The following is a 21,903-nucleotide window of genomic DNA, read 5'->3' as shown; positions in this document are numbered from 1 at the left end:
AACTCATGCGCATGCTAATGTACCTTTAATAATGGGTATTAATAATAATGGGTAATATAAGTTATTAAAACAGCATATAAATCAAAACCAACTTGTTTAAGAAAGAATTTAATTTAGCATCTTAGAATAAAATTATGAAACAACCCCCATGCCATTCTTCCCATGATCATCATCTGCAAGCTATCCCCTTACAGTGTCATTTGTAAATGTTCCTTTAACACATTCTTTTAAATTTTTGTATAATACTTTATTTACATTTTCATTTTCCTGAATCAACAACCAATAGTTCGTTTTAACAAGAAAGTGATCAGTTATTCCTGTCTGATTAAAATAAACAAAAAAGCAATATTGTTGATTCCGTTTAGGCATACACATAATTAAATTACACTGCTGTTTTGAGACTACAAGGACATTAAATGTTTTATTTTATTTATAGCCTTGTCGGGTAGTTCCAATCCCATTAACTTTTGAGTAATTATTACCCAGTGCATGTGATTAACATTCACAGCTGACTTTTATTGTTATGGAGTGCTCCTTATTAAGTGTTTATCAATAATTCACTACCCTTCTCTCATTTTCATTATTTGTTCACTTGAGATTATCTACAGAAAGTCCTCTCTGTTATATCATTTTTAAATTATTAAACCACTTTACTTCCCTACAATAAATGCCATGAGAAAGATGCATTATTTGTGGTTTAAATGGAATTTTTCACTCTACAGTTCATAAAATCAAATTTAAATTCAAGTAAAGATTTTTGAAAAACCTGTGCATATACAGAATAACCAACATAATATGGACTTAATACACTTGTAATTAAAATGATATGGCTGCATATATGGCCATATTTTGTTCACTATAATGGGCCTCCAATAAAAAATAACCAGTGGCAGCACATTTTTAATAGTGGCTGAATTTGAGTGATTTTTTTATTGCTTTTGCAATGTTTTCAGCCTTTGCAGTTTTATGTAACTCTAGCTTGATGTGTTTGTTTATATAGTGTTATTTAAATAATGTATATTTGCATCTACAATATAAAAAAGTGGGTGTGTGCATATTGTATCATTAAATTAATACTTACTCTGATACATATAAATTAAAAACATATGATTTGCTCATTTTGTGTAACTTCTCTGCGTCAAGGGGTTTCCTCAATATTTTATTTCATCCTAAATTACCACTCAATAGAATTAAACTTGAGTCAAGCATCTTCACATGTTGGGTCAAAGCCAGAACTCAATCCAAATAAGTCTCTCAGCAAGAGATATAGCATTAAAGGGCCACTGTAAGTAAATATTTTCTATGCCTGTTACTAACTAACTACCCCAAATACGCTTTTTATCAATAGCATTTCATTAACATATCTCTACCGTATATCAGAAATCTTGTCTGCAAATGTAATTGTTTTCCAAACCCACTCCGTGGGTATCCTTTGCTCTGTACCAATCCGTTTACAATACCTAGGTTTCAAAATGGCGCTTTAAACACAAAGTTATTGGTTTAAGTATTTTGAACACACAGTGCTGAAAATAGTGGGCAGGATAACGTGACATCATCGGCGAATAAAAGATATAACTTTTAGAACGTTATGAAACTTCGTTTTGGAGAAAATATAGGTCAGTAGGTTTTAATAAATGTTTATTAACTTTAATATGTTAGTTGTTTAGCTTAAAAATTATAACAGAAAGTAATCCTTTAAGGAAATACAGTAGCAGGCCCAGGTCATATATCATAAAGAAAGTCCATCAGCAAAGTACAGAGATGGCTAGGGCAATACCAATGAAGTAGCTAGGGTCAAACATAGACAGTTAAGTCAAACTTGATTGTTCATGATTCAGATAGAGCATGCAGTTTAAAGCAACGTTCCAATTTTATTCTATTATCATTTTTATCATTTTTTTTAGTTCCCTTGGTATCCTTTGCTAGAGAGTAATCCTAAGTGAGCTCAGGAGCATGCACGTTTCCTTAGCCATCTGACAGCAGTGTTTGCAATAATCTTTATATAAATGCTATACATACTTACAAACTCCGCTGCCACCAAGTGTCTGTAGCACTCTATGGCAGCAGTCTTTGTAACTATGTTTAACATTGCTATAAACATTGTTACAAACATTGCTGCCAGATGACTACAGACACATGCACACTCCTGAGCTCACCTAGATTTACTGATGCCAAGAGACTAAGGGAAATTGATTATAGATGTAAAATTGAAAGTTGTTTAAATTGTATGCTCTATCAAATCCAGTTAAGTTTAATATTGGTTATTCTATCCCTTTAATCCAAATGTCACAACAAAAGTGGTGAGGCAAAGAAAAAATCAAAGAAGATTAGCCAGGTTCAGGGAGGTAAGCAGGAAACAAATGCTTGGAAACAGTACACTAAAGTCTGAGCATTAAATGCAAAAACACAGAGGATTTAAAGCGACAGGGTCCACCCCTCTGTGCACTGAGTGCAAACAGCTTGGAGGACTCAAAGAGACAGGCTTGTGCATCAGAGAAAGGGCAGCAAGTAAGGGATCCTGACACTCATGCAATCTGACAACATAGAACAAGTCTGATTTAATAATTCTGTGAAAGGTCCATGATTGATTGAGTAGTTAAAAGGTCAGTAAACACCTTGTAAGTTCAAGAAATTTCTGTTGTCTTGCTATAGAATAACATATCAGCCAAGTTCAAACATTTTTAAAACCAATTAACATATTGTTAATAAACAAACCCTGCCCACTACTTTCCTTATTTGGAGAAAACAATCTAGGATTAAGTCTGTTGTGGGCAAGGCTAGTCATGTGCATCATCTATTATAAAGTATCTTGTTTTGCAGCTGTTATCTGCTAAAGCCAATACAGTATGTAGCAGTGATAGCCTTGATAAGTCTGCAGTGTGCATTTCTAGAGCTAAGAATAAGAAACTAATTTGGTAAATTACATGAAAAGTGCAAAATAATTATTTCCATTACATTGCAAAGTTTTACAAGTAAACTTTTAACACGGGGCGGGTTAGTGGGCGTATTACAAGTTGAAAATAAAAAGTTGGTATGTGAGCAAAAGTCTGAAGCGCACTAACTTCAGGACTTCTTCTACCATAGACTTTAATGGGGTACGCTGTTCAAAAAAAGCCTAAAGCTCATCACTCGCGTGCTAACTCGACATCATTTTAGACCAACTGTGCTAAAGCCGAAGGTAGCTTTACATTCTAATGTTCATCACATAAATGAACATGTTATTTTTATTTATTATATATATATATATATATATATATATATATATATATATATATATATATATACACACACAGTATATATATATATATATATATATATATATATACACATACATATATAATTCTTTTTTTTTGTAAAATATACTTCTATATGAACATATATAGGTATAGATATATATATAGATATGTACTAACAAAGAACATTGGAATGTTAAGTATTTACATTCAAAACACATTAAAAATATTGAAATTGATTAAGAATAATATTTCAAATGTCAAGGTATTTAACTGGTAAGGGCTTAAATGTGTAAATATGAATATGCATAATAGCCCTTCCCAGTCAAATACCTTGTCATATACCATATTCTTTAACTCTTAAAATACATTTCTCCAACATTGGTGTGTCCGGTCCACGGCGTCATCCATTACTTGTGGGAAATGTTCTCCCCCACAGGGAAAGGCAAGGAGAGCACACAGCAAGAGCTGTGCCCAGTCATTCTCCTTGCCGCTCTGAACAAGTAGCATCTACCACGGGGATGGCGAGGAGTTTGTGGTGTTAGAACATAGTGGAAAAGGAGTGGGAGAAGCCAGGTGTACCCTTTGCCCCACCTCCTATATTTAAGAAAATGTTTCCCATAGTAGACCCTAGAAGGGACGCATGACAAACGGTCCCGAAGGTTGAGGGAGCTGTTTCAACACTAGCGAAGCGCACAACTATTCCTATAGAGGACAGCTGCGCTTTCAAAGATCCTATGGATAAAAAATTGGAAGGATTGCTTAAAAAGATAAAGAAACAGGCATTCTTACATTGTGTAAGAGACCTATCAAAGATGGGAGTGATAAACCCAGTCCCCTCCGGGGAACAAGGTCTAGGGTTTTACTCAAACCTGTTTGTGGTTCCCAAAAAAGAGGGAACTTTCAGGCCAATTCTGGATTTAAAGATATTAAACAAGTTCCTCAGAGTTCCATCCTTCAAGATGGAAACCATTCGGACAATCTTACCAACAATCCAGCAGGGTCAATTTTTGACTACCGTGGATCTGAAGGATGCGTATCTGCATATCCCAATCCACAAATCTCATCATCAGTTCCTGAGGTTCGCTTTTCTGGACAAACATTACCAGTTTGTGGCTCTTCCATTCGGTTTAGCCACCGCTCCCAGAATTTTCACAAAGGTGCTAGGGTCCCTTCTAGTGGTCCTAAGACTGGGGGGCATCGCTGTAGCACCTTATCTAGACGACATCCTAATCCAAGCGTCGTCTCTTTCCAAAGCGAGGGCTCATACAGACATTGTGTTGGCTTTTCTCAGATCTCACGGGTGGAAAGTGAACATAGAAAAAAGTTCACTGTCACCGTTCCACAAGGGTTCCTTTTCTGGGAACAATAATAGATTCTGTGGAAATGAAGATCTTTCTCACAGACGTCAGAAAGACAAAGCTTCTAAAAGCTTGTTGAGTTCTTCACTCTATTCCTCAACCCTCCATAGCTCAATGCATGGAAGTAATAGGACTAATGGTCGCAGCAATGGATGTGGTTCCTTTTGCTCGAATTCATCTAAGAACATTACAGCTGTGCATGCTCAATCAGTGGAATGGGGACTATACAAACTTGTCTCCCCAAATTCAAGTAGACCAGGTAACCAGGGACTCACTTCTCTGGTGGTTGACCTAGGATCTCCTGTCTCAGGGAATGAGTTTACGCAGACCGGAGTGGGTCATCGTCGCGACTGACGCCAGCCTCTTGGGGTGGGGCGCGGTCTGGGACTCTCTGAAAGCTCAGGGCCTATGGTCGCGGGAAGAGTCGCTTCTTCCGATAAACATTTTGGAACTAAGAGCTATATTCAATGCGCTCCTGGCTTGGCCTCAGCTAGCGGAAGCCAGGTTCATAAGATTTCAGTCGGACAACATAACGACTGTTGCGTACATCAATCATCAGGGGGGGACAAAGAGTTCCCTAGCGATGAAGGAAGTAACCAAGATAATCCAATGGGCAGAGAATCACTCCTGCCATCTATCTGCTATTCACATCCCAGGAGTAAACAACTGGGAGGCGGACTATTTGAGTCGTCAGACTTTCCATCCGGGGGAGTGGGAACTCCATCCGGAGGTCTTTGCTCAGTTAACCCAATTATGGGGCATTCCAGACATGGATCTAATGGCGTCCCGTCAGAACTTCAAGATTCCTTGCTACGGGTCCAGATCCAGGGATCCCAAGGCGACTCTAGTGGATGCATTAGTGGCGCCTCGGTCGTTCAACCTAGCATATGTGTTTCCACCGTTTCCTCTCCTTCCCAGGCTCATAGCCAGGATCAAACAGGAGAAGGCCTCTGTGATTCTGATAGCTCCTGCGTGGCCACGCAGGACTTGGTATGCAGACCTGGTGAATATGTCCTCGGCTCCACCATGGAAGCTACCTTTGAGACAGGACCTTTTAGTACAAGGTCCATTCGAACATCCCAATCTAGTTTCTCTGCAGCTGACTGCTTGGAAATTGAACGCTTGATTTTATCCAAGCGTGGGTTTTCAAATTCTGTGATTGATACTCTGGTCCAAGCCAGAAAACCTGTGACTAGAAGGATTTACCATAAAATATGGAAAAAATATATCTGTTGGTGTGAATCCAAAGGATTCTCCTGGAGTAAGATTAAAATTCCAAAGATTCTCTCCTTTCTCCAAGAAGGTTTGGATAAAGGATTGTCAGCTAGTGTTAGGTTTTTTTAAGGGGGGTTTGGGTGGGTTAGAGTAGGGGTATGTGGGTGGTGGGTTTTAATGTTGGGGGGGGTTGTATTTTTTTTTACAGGTAAAAGAGCTGATTACTTTGAGGGCAATGCCCCGCAAAAAGCCCTATTAAGGGCTGGTAAAAGAGCTTGTTACTTTGTAATTTAGAATAGGGTAGGGATTTTTTTTTATTTTGGGGGGCTTTATTATTTTATTAGGGGGCTTAGATTAGGTGTAATTAGTTTAAACTTCTTGTAATTCTTTTTTATTTTGTGTAATTTAGTGTGTTTTTTTGGTACTATAGTTTAGTTTATTTAATTTAATTTAATGTTAGGTAATTGTAGTTAATTTATTTAATTAATTTAATGATAGTGTAGTGTTAGGTTTAATTGTAACTTAGGTTAGGATTTATTTTACAGGTAATTTTGTAAGTATTTTAGCTAGGTAGTTATTAAATAGTTAATAACTATTTAATAACTATTGTACCTAGTTAAAATAAATACAAAGTTGCCTGTAAAATAAAAATAAATCCTAAAATAGCTACAATATAATTAATAGTTATATTGTAGCTATCTTAGGGTTTATTTTACAGGTATTTAGTTTTAAATAGGATTAATTTAGTTAATACGAGTAATATGTATTTAGAGTTATTAAAATAATATTTAAGTTAGGGGGGTTAGGGTTAGTGTTAGACTTAGGTTTAGGGGTTAATACTCAGGTCCGCGGCAGAGATGGTAGGCGAGTTCAGGCGAGCGTATTGGGCCATTGAGTGCAAATTTTATTTTATTTCTAATACATTGAGCACAACCATTTACTTTCAACTTGTAACATGCACTCTAGTTTCAGAAGTTGCGATATTGCTTATCGTGTCCCGCACTAACATTAAAGCACCACTTATAATCTAGCCCATAGTAAGCAGGACCTTCCAGCCTTTTTTCTGGATTTGTACTTTAGCAGCACTGTAAAATGTGTACAAACATTAAATAATCTGACTAATACTTTTCATGTTTTATAGTAATAAGAGCAAAAGGCAGATGCAATCAACTGTGAGTGTTACAAGAAGCATTGCATTAATATTAACCCTTAACCCAATAGAACATATATTTATACATCATGCAGTATTTTGCCTATTGTACTGCATGACGTATATATCCGTCCGAGCTGCAGGAAGCTCCATCAGAGCGCTGGAGTTCCTGAGCTTATGGCATCTGTCTTTATATAGAAGTCAGATGCCTGATCGTTACAGATAGTGACAGTATGTGTGTCACCATCAGTAACAATCATTGCTTGTGCCAGTGGGAAGTGTGGGAGGAATACCGGGAGGTGGGTGGGAGCCAAGCAGCTAAGCGGGGAGGGAGGAGGAGGGAGAGGAATGGGCCTTACACTGCAGAAAAAAAAAATAAAGGGATAGAGAGGAATGGGGAGATAAACTATAGAAAAATGTGGAGTGGGGGCCATAGATAATGATCATTAGAAGGTGGGAGGTGGGGGGCCATTACACTACAAAAAATACAAGCATGTATGGGTACTGGCAGACAGCTACTAGTACTAAAGATGGCTGCAATTTAGTGGGAGGGGAGGGTTAAAGAGCTATTTGGGGGGATAACGGAGGTGAGCGGGTTGAGGAGATCACTACACTGCAGAAGCAAAATATTTTTTAAAAATTATAATAATTAAAAAACAACAAAAAAAAAAACACCTAAACTGCATACTGGCAGACTGTCTGCCAGTAAGATGGTGGTGACCAGTGGGGGGTGAGGGAGGGTAGAAATCTGTTTGGGAGGGATCAGGTAGGGATCAGGGGGAGGGAAGGGTCAGGTGGGAGGGCAATCTCTATATTAAAGCTAAAAAAATTACCTTACAATAAACCTGATTAACCTCTTCACTGTGGGGAATAATAGAAATGTGGTGCACAGCTGCAATTAGCTGCATTTTAATGATGAAGAAGCAATGTATACAAAAAGCAGCTCCAGTAAGTCTGCTGTTTCTGAACAAAGGTGACCCAAAAAAGTTTTTACAATCATTTGAGTCATGATTGCACAAGCGGTATGTAAATAATTCCAGTGAGAAACACAACGTTTGTGAAAAAGTTAATACTTTTTTTTATAGGATTGCATTTGACTGTGAAATGGTGGCATGAAATATACCAAAATGGGCCTACATCAATACCTTGGGTTGTTTACTTAAAAAAATATATAAATAGTTTTGACAGGTAAATAAAATAAACCAAGGCTATATTTCTGATTAAATGGAGTGATAGCAAAAATGCTAAAAATTCTATATTTTGGTCACGTTCTCTGAAAGTCCCGGTAGCGAAGGGTTTAAGTAACATTCCATAACAAAAGCTGAAACAATTAATTTATCATGTCCGAATAAACATGCTGCATATTTTTATTTTACTTTGTACATATCCTTTTTGATCTTAAAGATACAGGAACATCATATAAAAGACGATTGTATATACAACTGATGCAGGAACACCGTTTAAAGATGGCTGAGCTCTCTCCCACTCCCACTGGGGGGTGATTTCTTATGATGACTCTTGTTTACATGGCTTTTCTAAAGACAATACTGCAGTATTGACATGTTTAATATAGGTTTCAAATGACAAAATAAAGGTCAATTAATAATTTGTAAGCAGTTTAATACACTCTAGCAGGTAAAATGGATATTTGGAAATATACTAAAGGGGATGGGGGTGACATTTTATATTACACTGTGACTTTAAGCATAGCACCTGGATTGGATGGTTGTGCATTATCTATTACTTACTATTATTGAATATTTGGAGCTGTCTGATAATGGGGAAATGTTTTTTCAAGAGGTTTGGTATGTTGATAAATAAAAGTGACTGTTAAAGGGACAGTCTAGTCAAAAATAACCTTTCACCTTTTATCATTAACTTTGCTTTCTGCTCTTGGTATTCTTAGTTGTAAGTTAAACCTAGGTAGGCTCATATGATAATTTCTTAAACTGCTTGGAACAAGTACAATAGCATGGTTACTACCCACAATGATATTGTTTTTCTTCTGTGTCTGTAGTAGACTTGTGCAGCTTCGAAAAATTCGGTTCGGTTTGGTTCGGATCGATTCGGACCGATTCGAATTTTGGTTCAGACCGATTCGAATTCGGAAGAAATCGAATGAATTTGTTTCGGATTCTTTCGGATTCATGGGAAATTTGGTTCAATTCGATTCGGTTCGAATCTATTCGGAATTTCGGTCAGTGTTAAGTGGGATGTGCTGTGTATTACACTAGTATACTGTACAAAACTAGTACAATACACGGCCATCTGAATCCATCCGAATCTACCGAATAAATTCAAATAGATTCAAATTTATCCGGTAGATTCGGCACAACCGCAATTCGGAAATTCGAATAAATCCGAATCTCTCAATTCGACAAATTCGTCCGAATTTCGATTCGGACCTAATCGAATTGCACATGTCTAGTCTGTAGCTCTATATGAAACAGTTTTTTATCTCCTTACTAGTGCCAGATGGGCAGACAACTTCATACTGAGTTCTGCCATCTTTCAGTTCAGGTATTCTTGTACTCTTTGACAGAATTGGTGCACATTCACGGAGCAGGGACTTTGCTGTTTATTTATAGATATATTGTACAGGATACTGTGTGGCAGCTTTACATTTTTGCAGTGACAGCATTAAATTATGCATGTGGTCTTTTTATATATGTCACATAACGTTTAAACTGTAAAATTATGAAGAAATGTAAACCTACAGCCCTGTATTATGTGTGCTAATCCAAAGAACACAATACAGCTGTGAAATGGCCAACATCATCACTGGTCTATAAATGTTTACCACTTCTGTTAGGGTGCACAAATATGTAAGCTCAAAGATGGTGAGATCTAGAATAAAAATGTGGAGCTTCAGCAACTAGCACCTGTAAATGGTTAAAACAAGAGAATGGCTCTGAAGACAGCTCCAGGCACAGGAAAAATGATAACATGGTGAGTAGTAACCATTCTGTTGTAGTTGTATACAGCAGTTTAGTGCCCCTTTAATGACCATTACTAATGTAACACTGTCCAAAGTGAAAGGCAGGAAAGGTGATGCAGCAATTTCTTCCAATATCAGCCAATACGTATGAAAGCTTTTCTGTCTTTGACAATCCTGACACCTTAATATATATATATATATATATATATATATATTGTGCTGCTGGCCTGTAGCAGTATCACTAACTTTATTTGTTTAATCTGCTGTCCAGCTGCTCCTCTGCTGCTTTGAAGATGTTCCTCATAGGACATTCTGGGTTAACATATTTTGTTACTATATATAAAAAAAAAAATATGTGTTTATTGGGACATAACCAACAGAGTACAACAACGTTTCGGTCTATATGACCTTAATCATGTTGCAACATGATTATGGTTGTGTACACCGAAACGTCGTACTCTGTTTGTTATGTCCTAATAAACACATAACTTTGCTGTGAAGAATTGGTGCTGCTGTCTTTTGTATACTGTACTTGGGTGAATACAGGACCCTGCGGCGTGCACCTACTTAAGCACATTGGTGCTGGACACTCTGTTTTCTGTGATTAACAGATTTTGTTAAAATTCCAAATATATTTTTTTTTTTTGTGTGACAAACAATTCATCCAAAACACATTTTTGTCTGTGCAGATGACTACTAGATTAATGCATTTAAAGCCTGTAAACAAAATCTTGGATTATTATTTTTTTTTTGTTTCCTTAAAGGGACAGGAAACCCCAACATTTTCTTTCATGATTTGGATAGCATATACAATTTTAAACAACTATCCAATTTACTTATATTATTAAATTGGCTTCATTCTCTTGTAATCCTTCTTCTGAAGGAACAGCATTGTACTACTGGCACCTAGTTGAACACATCTAGTTAGTAAATTACAATAAGCAGCTAGCTCCCACTAGTGTAGGATATGTGCATGTGCTTTTTCAACATGGGATACCAAGCGAATGTAGCATATTTGAAAATAGAAGTGAATTTAAAAGTGTATTAACATTACATGCTCTATATGAATCATGCAAGTTTAATTTTGACTTTCCTATCCCTTTAATTAAAGTATTCCTAAATGGACACTAAAAAGCTAATTTTTATGATTCATATAGAGAAGTAAAATTTAATGAACTTTCCAATTTGCTTAGTTATCTTGCTATTAGTTGTTTAATAGTAAGCTCAAGAGCATAATACACTGCTAAGAGCTACAGTATCTGAACAAATTGGGTGAGTCAATGACAAGAGGCATGTATGTGTATCTACCAATAACCAGCTAGTGCCTAGCAGTGCATTGCTATTCCTGTGTCTACCTAGGTATGCTCTTCAAGGAAGGATACCAAGAGAACAGAGCAAATTTGGTTATAGAAGTTAATTGGAAAGTTGATTAAAATTGAATGTTCTATAAGAAACATGAAAGTTTCATTTTGACTTTACTGTCCCTTAAATTTATATTTCACATATTTCACAGCTGCATAATAGTACGGTACGGTGTCCATTTTAGGACATCCTTGCTCCCTCCTCCAATACTCCCTCCTCCCTCCTTTAAAACTCCATGCTCCCTCCTGCAAAACTCCCTCCTTTCTCCTCCTTCCCCCAAAACTCCCTCCTCCATCCTTTAAAACTCCATGCTCCCTCCTGCAAAACTCCATCCTCCATCCTTTAAAACTCCATGCTCCCTCCTGCAAAACTCCATTGTACCTCAGTTATCAGACATCAGTTATCAGACATCAGGTGTCAGGCATCAGGTGTCAGGCATCAGGTGTCAAACCTCAGGTATCAGACATCAGGAGTCAGACATCAGGTGTCAGACATCAGGAGTCAGGCATCAGACATCAGGAGTCAGGCATCAGGTGTCAGGCATCAGGTGTCAGGCATCAGGTATCAGACATCAGGACTCAGGTGTCAGACATCAGGAGTCAGACGTCATGTTTCAGACATCAGGTATCAAATGTCAGGAATCAGGTGTCAGATATCAGGAGTCAGACGTCATGTTTCAGACATCAGGTATCAGACGTCAGGAATCAGGTGTCAGACATCAGGAGTCAGGCATCAGGCTTCAGGTGTCAGGTATCAGGTGTCAGGAGTCAGACATTAGGTATCAGACATCAGGTATCAGGTGTCAGATATCAGGTATCAGACGTCAGGTGTCAGACATCAGGTATCAGACATCAGGTATCAGACATCAGGACTCAGGTGTCAGACATCAGGTGTCAGGATACATACATTAGGTATCAGACATCAGGTATCAGATGTCAGGTATCAGATATCAGGTGTCAGACGTCAGGTATCAGACGTCAGGTATCAGACATCAGGAGTTAGACATCAGGACTCAGGTGTCAGACATCAGGTATCAGACATCAGGTATCAGACATCAGGACTCAGGTGTCAGACATCAGGTGTCAGATATCAGGTATCAGACATCAGGTATCAGACATCAGGACTCAGGTGTCAGACATCAGGTGTCAGACATCAGGTATCAGACGTCAAGTATCAGACGTCAGGTATCAGACGTCAGGTATCAGATGTCAGGTATCAGACATCAGGTGTCAGACATAATTTTGAAAAAATATCTGCTCATAATGTATTTTTTTTCATCAGGCAATCATATAATCCTTCAACTATCAATGCATCCTATTATATTTTTTATACAATATTAGCTATCCACAGTCAGAAGCTTATATAGTGCAATCATACCTTCTTTTTATGTTATATTTGTTATAGTAAAGATTTACGAAAAAAAATAAATAAATATTTTTTTTTATTTTTCAAAAATAAACATTTTAGATTGTAGTATATAATCTCCTGAACAGATATATATCACAACATTTAAAATATATACAAGGATGGCTTTGATATTTCATGGATTGTGTTGTGCGATTTACTAAAAATAAATATATATATATATATATTTGTTAAATTTCAAAAATATACATTTTAGCTTGTAGTATATAAACTCCTGAACAGATATATATCACAAAATGTTAAAAATATACAAGTACGGTGTCCATTTTAGGACATCCTTGCTCCCTCAGTTTTCCAGCCAACCAGAAAATGATTCACTGCAATTGTATTCTCTGAATTATATTCAGTGTTATGGAGATTGGAAAATAATAGGGAAACTGCATATTCTACCGTGGAAAACAATAGGTTTCTGGCCTCAAATCACTTTTTCCAACAATAAAAATATTTTGCAACGTGCTAATATGACTCTGATGTAAAATGTCTGCTTTTCATGCCTTTGTTTTTATCTAAAATGTTTTTATTATATACACATATTATTTAATTGTATATTTACGTCAATAGTTCATATAATATTTTATGTTTGCTGGCTTAACTCTACCATTCTATTTGTAGTTGGCATTTAACATAACTAACCTGCTTTTAAACAGACAAGTGAGTCCTAATATTGCCATTTAATATATAAAAGATCATGATTTTAAAACTGCAAACAATTTTGCATAAATGAATAGTGATTATAAATCTACAGAATTCAGAATCATTTAATTGCACTGAAATTCTGTAGCCTTGCCTTTCCAAACTTTATCACAGCAAAAGTTCTAAAACAGGATTATCTATAAGATATCTTGTAAAATGATAAGCCTATAGTAAGTACTTTTTATGTACATGTTCATAGGACTATTTTACAAATGATAACCTTCACCCATATTGTAGACATATAATAGAAAAGGCCTTCAGGTGATACAGCTCACCATGCTCACACCCTTAGATTTAGAAAATATGTGTCCAAGTATAGTTATACCCATATAAGGGTAAGGACTTGAGGGAAAGTTTTTTTAACACCCATATAGGCTAAGTGTAGAAGGTGTGGCCTAGTGGTCAGATTGGTTGAGTTTGAGATAGGGGGTTAAAAGGTAAGAAGAAAAAGTAGTTGAAAGTTTTGGCAGTTTATAAAGAAGCCCCCTCCCTCATAAGTTTATTGATGGCTGGGGTTGCTTGCTATTTTAGAGGTAAAAGTGAGGTTTAGAGGGTTCTTTCCTGATATTTCAGAGGACACCTTGAGGAGACATATTTGAGGAGAGTGATGTGCCCCTTTGAGGCTTTACTGCTTTCAAATTTGGTTCCAAAATAATTACCAGGAACATTTTATATTATACATCATGCTCAAAGGAGTATGTGGTTAATTATGGTACTGATTCTGTGCTTACCATGGTGAGATAAGCATTGTTTGACAAAACAAACTGTAATAAGGGTCTGGGGGCCTTGCTGGCCAAAGGTCATGTGGAGGCAGACCTTTAGTTGTATGCTGTGCATCCTCAATATAACCATGTTTTGGGTTGTTTTTTCAACAACTCATATTTTGTGAATATTTGTTTACTGGTGGGATGATTGATTGAGTTAAGCAGTTTTTGCATGTGTGGTTAAGGTTTGATCCAGTATCGTGTCTATTCTCTACTGCTTAGAAAACTTTCTGTATTGTGGACCCAGTGGATTCTTGAAATTTTAATTTGATAGACATCTTTATGGAGTTGTTATAAGACTCAGACATCCCAGTTGGTGTATTTAATATTTCTGGAGATCCAGGTTGGCACAGTTTAGATAGAGTGTAGTTTTGTCTAACAGAGGGAAAGCTGCTGGATTTCAAAAGGACAGTTGAAATTATGTTTTCATTACAGAAGATTAAGCTCAGTCAGTGCTGGAAAAGCTGAATTGTGCATGCAAAATTATCCTCATTTGGTCAATCTTTAATCATAAATTGCCATCAATCTTTTGGGGTGTCAATGAACCTTATTATTGACTTTGGATGACAAAGAAACAGAGGAAAAACCTCAAAGTATGGTTATCTTGGAGGAAAGGCCATTTACATTTGGTTGAGGAAATCAAAGACTGAGCAGTGGGGTGTGGTCACTAAATTATCAGCAATGATAAGGTTATTGTTGCACAGTGACACAGTTACAGAATACAGTGAGGTGTACACAGAGAAAGGGGATACTTTGCTGATTAATCTAGACAGTCCATCACTCTCTTTGAAAGCATTGTTTTTTGGGGTATTACCTCTTTTGAATTTGGTTCCCCCTTCTTTTTGAATTGGAGCAATGATGGATGCCATTGTCATGAGCTGTCCTTGATGGAGCCTTGATCTCTCTGTGCCTGTTCTTTGGCTATGCCAATCTGCCATTCTGACTTCAGTTCTTTACCTATGCCCTGATAACTTTGTACCTGGATTTAAATTAACTGCACCTAATTCTTACCATGTGACTGGTCTGGGCCTATAAGAAACCATTTCCTGTGATCACTCACGGCCTCATTATTGTGGCTGTTTGTATCAGTAATTCAGCACTGTTTTTTGCAGTTTGGCTTGTGGATATCATCACTATCTCAAACACTCATTTTCTAATACAGACAATGGATTACTTAAGATATGTATGATTTGTCTATTTTTGTGCTTCTGATTTATGATGTCTGTAAATCTAGATTTCACATTTTCATTTCCCCTTTATGTTTGACATTTGAATACAATTTAAACATAACTCACAGTCAGTCTCTAAAAAAATATAGACAGGCAAAATATAAGGCAAAAAAGTGAAAATAAATTATTCATCGTCCTTATTTTTTCCTGCTTATTGGTGTTTCCATGCCAGGACACCATAGAGTGAGCACCACTAGAAACAGAACAAATGTTTAATTTATATCCTTCTTGCAAATTAACCCCATAGTTCTATCCACATCCAAAGGAGAGAAACCAAACACAAAATATGAGTTGTTGGTGTTTCTTCTTCTTAAGGTGGAAATATTGAGCATGAAGGCATGGGCACAGTTTTTCATTGTGGTAAATTCCCTGCCAGGATGAACCATACGTTTCTTCTTACATATAAATCATAATGTTTCATATTGTTTTCTTAAATATGCCTTTCTATCTGTCTGTTGGGAATATCAATCTATAGTAATCCAGAGACTATTAGAGTCGTACTTATTCATGCACAATTCATGAGACTAGGAAATACTTTGCATGGAATTCAATCACAGCTCCAGTCTTGGTGTTAGAACTCTTCCTTAAAATGCTATCTTGAAGTCAAATATCAAAAAAAAGCAAATAATGTGTTACTCTTATCTGAATTAAATTGCATCAGTAATATAGGTATTCAGTGAAAATTCACTATTTTGTAAATATTTATCAGACTTGACTGAGGATGACCATGAACTTAAAGTGCATTGTCCACGTAAGCCTTTGTTCTTTTAATGAAAACATACTGATTATTTAAATGTCAATAATTGTACTACATTAAAATAGGTATTTGCTTTTAGCGTTGTTTATGTAAACATTTGAATTATCCCCAGAACGTTTTTAACCAAGCATTTGAATTATTATTATTTTTTTATATCTTGAACTGCCATACAATCACCTTAATAACTAAATAGTTAAATACATCACTGTATGTTTTAGATCAATTAAATACACAGGTAGGCAGCATAGTACATCTAATGTTAATTATTTAACTTTCCTTTCAAATTGTGATAAATTAGGAAATTCGAACAGATGACAAAAAGTGTTAATGTCAATTATAAGATTTCATCCCTTTTTTACACAGGTAATAGATGCCATATGGCTCTCATAAAACTAAACTAATTTACAGGAAGACAGCAGCGAACCATACAACATTAGATTCAATGTGATAGGATCAGGAATGATACATAATTGAAATAATTAAATTAGAAACAAAATATATCTTTATTGACCATTGCTATCTAGCTTAAAGGGATAGTAAGCACCTTAACCCCTTAAGGACCAGCGACGTACCCTGTATGTCGCTGGCCTTTTTTTGGGACTTGATTGTTTTATAGCGCGGTCTTGCCACCAGAGTTGAGACTGCTCTATTCCACAAAGCCTGCTGGAGGGAGGGTATTAATAGCGTGTTCTTGCTAGACTTGTGCTATTATGTCCTGAAAAAAAACCTTAACGACCAGTGACATACAGGGTACATTGTGGTCATTAAGGGGTTAATATTTGTATCTAAAATATTTAGCTATGAGTAATAAACAAGTTTGCAATATACTTTTGTGGTGTTTATTTTGAACCCTTTTCATGTAATTAAACGCTGGAAATTGGCAATTTTCTCATTCTCTGAGCTGGTAATGTACATTGCAAACTTCTCTGGGCTAATCATGCTACATTCCTTTCCATAATTGGCTTTAGCGCTTATGCACTTTATGCTAACAAAATGAACAGGGCTCTACAGACTCAAGCTTGCGTTGGCTCCTCCAAATAAGGCCAATGGTTGGTTAAGTTTGGCTATTGAAAAACAATTGCAGCCAACTAGATTTGTTTTGAAAATGTTTATACTGATATTTTATTATATATTAATAATATGTGTAGTGGCCTTTAAAACCAAACTTTACTGTACTGTGGAGTTCAGCCTGAGCAGGTTCAGAAGTAGGTAAACAGAGAGAGATATTCCCAATGAGAAGGTGGAACTGTGACTGTGGCCAGCGTACCATACACATCCCCCCCCCCAAATGGCACATTATACCAAGGGGAGGTTTCTATTGTCACTCTCAATTAGTGGCATTGGGTAAGTGGCAGCAGTTGGGTTAACCTGCAAAGTAAAAGTAGGTTTAACAGCGAGGGGTTAACTCACAATGATAATTTATTTTTGATTCTTTGCATTTGATTTTGTCTATATTAAAGCTGTTGTGCAAAAGCATTGTGGGCTACTGTACATAATAACAAGACCACACTATTCTTACGATTACTGACCAATCACTACTGATAGCAACAGGGCTGTCATTCTGCTGCTACACTATCAATAGTGGACTACGCAAGAACAACCCTTTAGTATTTTGCTGAAATTTACTCTAAAAACGATTAAGGTAAAATGATCATGTTAAGTGCATGTGAGATTCCACAGCATAGCAGCACATTTCTGTTTAATGAATTATAAATGTAAGTTTTAAACAATATTTCTTCCCTGGCTGTCTGCCTTTTCATAGCCAGCTTCAGGGCAAAGATGCAGACACTATCATAGTTCATGAGGTGGAGATAGATAATGAAAGGCATATCTGTGGCAGAACCAACTCACAGGGGGCCTATTTCTGCCAATTTCATCAGAAATCATGACTATCTCTGTGGCTGTAGAAGCCATAATTTATTTTTATATACAAATTGCATACTGATTGTTTTTGTATTACTCTGTTGGGTTCACCTAACTTATATTAAACACTTCAAGGTTCATAATATTAAATCTGCTGCTGCATTCACATCACTGTGAGCGATCTAATCACAGCACATCTCTACAATAACCAGCTACTTTTTTTAATAAGGTAATCAATCTGTACATCAATTACCAAGGTGAAGAATTTTACATTTCCAGAATAGCGCATATGCCCTTGTGTCTGGATTATTCAATATGGGCTAGAATACAAGTCGGGCACTAAATTTGATTGCGCACCCATAAACAGGCAAATTCGCCCCTTAGCAGGCTCACAATAAATAACTAGCAATTACAAGTTGCTGGTTAATGCTACCGTGAGCTCGCAGTAGCAATTAGTGATCAAAAAATTAACCAGAAGTCAGACTCTGGTTAATTTTAAAAAATATCCCCCAATTGTCCCCAAATTAAATGTTAGGTTCCTTTTTGTTTAAATAAAATTGTAGCATCTTTTTTTAATTTTTATTTTCAAACTGCATGAAGCATTTTTAGGGGTTAAAATGAGCGGGTGTGGGGTTTTAGAAAAAAACGGCACTGAAAAGTGCCTTTACATTGCGGTCTATAGGCACTGTGTGTTCCCAGTAAATATATATGTATATTATTTATTATCAATTATTTGCAGAACACCAACAGATTCCGCGGCACTATAAACATAGGCATAGTATGCAAGGTAACATATATATGGATAAAGTGGGTAGAGGGCCCTGTCGAGAGTTGCATTGTTGTAGTCAGCCCTTTTTGAAGGTGATCTGCAAGCAGCTGGGCACATAGGCTTACATTCTAAGAGGGTTTGAGGGGTTTAACAAAGAAGGAAAGGAACCAGGGTTAAGAAAGGTTAGTGTAGGTTGTATGCATCCCTGAACAGTAGAGTCTTAGCACTTGAAACTTCCAAAACTAGGGGAGAGTTTTGATGCTTATATACATATATATTTATGTGTTAATATTTGTATATACACACATAAACACATAAATATTTATGTATATATTCATATACATATATATTTACATTTTGCTGCCCATAGCTGTGCGACTTATCCCCTTCGCTGGGCTAGGTTCTCAGCCGCGTCTCACAGCTTGAGAACGAGGCTCCCACTAAAGCCTATGGAAGCGTGCGCTCATGAGTACAAAGCTTCCCTGTAATGCGAACGCAACATTTGCGTGAACTGGTATTATGACTTTCAAAGTTCTACGAAACAAGATCCTCAGAAACTTAAAGGTACCAGTTCTGTTACAATCTCACTGAAATGTTTTCTTATTTATCATCTTAGCAAACCTATATTCAAATAGCACCTTTTTTTTAAATTTAATTCGGATGCTTGATTTTGTGGGCACGTTCACTGACAAGATTCATAGGTAGGGATCATAAAGTGTAGGCAGCCAATTATGCAAGACAAGGGCTTGTCAATCACCCTGGACAGAACAAGTAATGGTTTAGGACATGCTTAATAGCAGCATTTGGCAGCAGAACAAATGTGAGAATTGTAGTCCCAGATATTGGTTTGTACAATGATTGGTTCAGCCAATCGGATTGAACTTGAATCTGATTGGCTGATTCAATCAGCCAATCAGATTTTTCTACCTTAATTCCGATTGGCTGATAGAATCCTATCAGCCAATCGGATTTCGGCGGACGCCATCTTGGATGACGTCATTTAAAGTAACCTCATTCGTCGGGAAGTCGTCGTGCCGGAAGGATGCTCCGCGGCGGAGGAGCGAACTAAGAAGATTGAAGATGCCGATTTGCTTGAAGACATCGCCGATGGAAGAAGACTCTCTGCCGCTTGCTTCAAGACATCGCCCGGATGGATGAAGACTTCATTGCCGCTTGCTGGAACACATCGCCTGGATCGGATGAGGAGTTCTGCCCGGGTGGGTGAAGACAAGGTAGGGAGATCTTCAGGGGGGGTAGTGTTAGGTTTATTTAAGGGGGGTTTGGGTTAGATTAGGGGTATGTGGGTGGTGGGTTGTAATGTTGGGGGGTGGTATTGTGTTTTTTTTTTACAGGCAAAAGAGCAGTTTTCTTTGGGGCATGCCCCCACAAAAGGCCCTTTTAAGGGCTGGTAAGGTAAAAGTGCTTTGAACTTTTTTTAATATAGAATAGGGTAGGGAATTTTTATTATTTTGGGGGTTTATTAATTTATTAGGGGGCTTAGAATAGGTGTAATTAGCTTAAAAATCTTGTAATCTTTTTTTTATTTTTTGTAATTTAGTGTTTGTTTTTGTAATTTAGTATAGTTTATTTAATTGTATTTTTAGATAGATATTTGTAGTTTATTTAATTTATTGATAGTGTAGGTGTATTTGTAACTTAGGTTAGGATTTATTTTACAGGTAATTGGGTAATTATTTTAACTAGGTAGCTATTAAATAGGTAATAACTATTTAATAGCTATTATACCTAGTTAAAATAATTAACAATTTACCTGTAAAATAAATATAAACCCTAACATAGCTATAATGTAATCTTAGGGTTTATTTTATAGGTAAGTATTTAGATTTAAATAGGAATATTTTAATTAATAATATTAATATTAGATTTATTTTAATAAGAGTTTAGTTTGGATGTTAGAGTTAGATAGGGTTATTATACTTAATATATATATAATATAATAACGATATTAACTATATTAACCCTAATATAATTAGGGTTAATATAGTTAATATATATAATATAATAACTATATTAACTATATTAACCATAATATAATTAGGGTTAATATAGTTTATATAGCTGGCGGCGGTGTAGGGGGATTAGATTAGGGGTTAATACATTTATTATAGGTGGCCGCGGTGTAGGGGGATGTAGATTGTAGGCAAAAGAGCAGTTTACTTTGTGACAAAGCCCCGCCAAAAGCCCTTTTAAGGGCTGGCAAAAGAGCTGTTACTTTGGGGCATGCCCCGCAAAAAGCCCTTTTAAGGGCTGGCAAAAGAGCTGTTACTTTGGGGCAATGCCACGCAAAAAGCCCTTTTCAGGGCTATTTGTAGGGTTAGACTTAGGTTTAGTGGTAGGGATAGTTTAGTATTTTAGGGGTTAAATAATTTAATATAGATGGCGGCGGGGTAGGGGGATTAGATTAGGGGTTAATAATTTTAAAATAGATAGCGGCGGGGTAGGGGCTCACTTTAGGGGGTAGGTAAGGTAGATGGCGGCGGTGTTAGGGGCTCACTTTAGGGGGTTATAGATTTAATATAGCTGGCGGCGGTTTAGGGGTTAATAACTTTATTAGGTAGCGGCGGGCTCCGGAAGCGGCGGTTTAGGGGTTAATACATATTTTATTGTTAGGCTAGTGAGGGGGGATAGCGGATAGAGGGTTAGACGTGTCGGGCTATGTTAGGGAGGCGTGTTAGACTTGTCGGGCTATGTTAGTGAGGCGTGTTAGACAGTGCGGGTGATTTAGACTTTAGTCAGGTTTTGTAGGCGCCGGCAGTTTCTAACGTGCCGCAAGTCACTGGCGACGCCAGAAATTTGTACTTGCGCAGATTTCTGGACATCGCTGGTTTGTCAGACTTACGGCACGTTAGCATCTGACAGCACCATATATGGGATAGCTCGAGTTGCGAGCTGAAACTGCGGGCGACGCGGGTTCCCTCGCTTGCGCCGCAAACTACGATCTATATCGGATCGCGCCCTAAGTGCCTGAATCAATAAAAACACACTGGGCACCCCAGTCATTAAATGTACAGCACTCAGCCTAGGAGTTGCAAAATTACATAGAGATATTAAAAGTAACAAGTGCATAAATATGTATAGCTTAAGAGAGACACATGTAAATGAAAATGGTCTTTATGCCCATAA

At 37.0% G+C, this 21,903-nt stretch overlaps 1 protein-coding gene across 1 annotated transcript in view; it reads right to left on the bottom strand.

The window, feature by feature from the left end:
• The window catches only part of THSD7B (thrombospondin type 1 domain containing 7B), a 1,177,597-nt gene that overhangs the window by 265,116 nt on the left and 890,578 nt on the right, over positions 1-21,903 (bottom strand).

The sequence above is a fragment of the Bombina bombina genome, chromosome 1, assembly GCF_027579735.1.
Source record: "Bombina bombina isolate aBomBom1 chromosome 1, aBomBom1.pri, whole genome shotgun sequence".
NCBI classification, from domain to species: Eukaryota; Metazoa; Chordata; class Amphibia; order Anura; family Bombinatoridae; genus Bombina; species Bombina bombina.
Note: the sequence above shows the minus strand (reverse complement) of the source record. Positions and strands in the feature narration are given on the sequence as shown.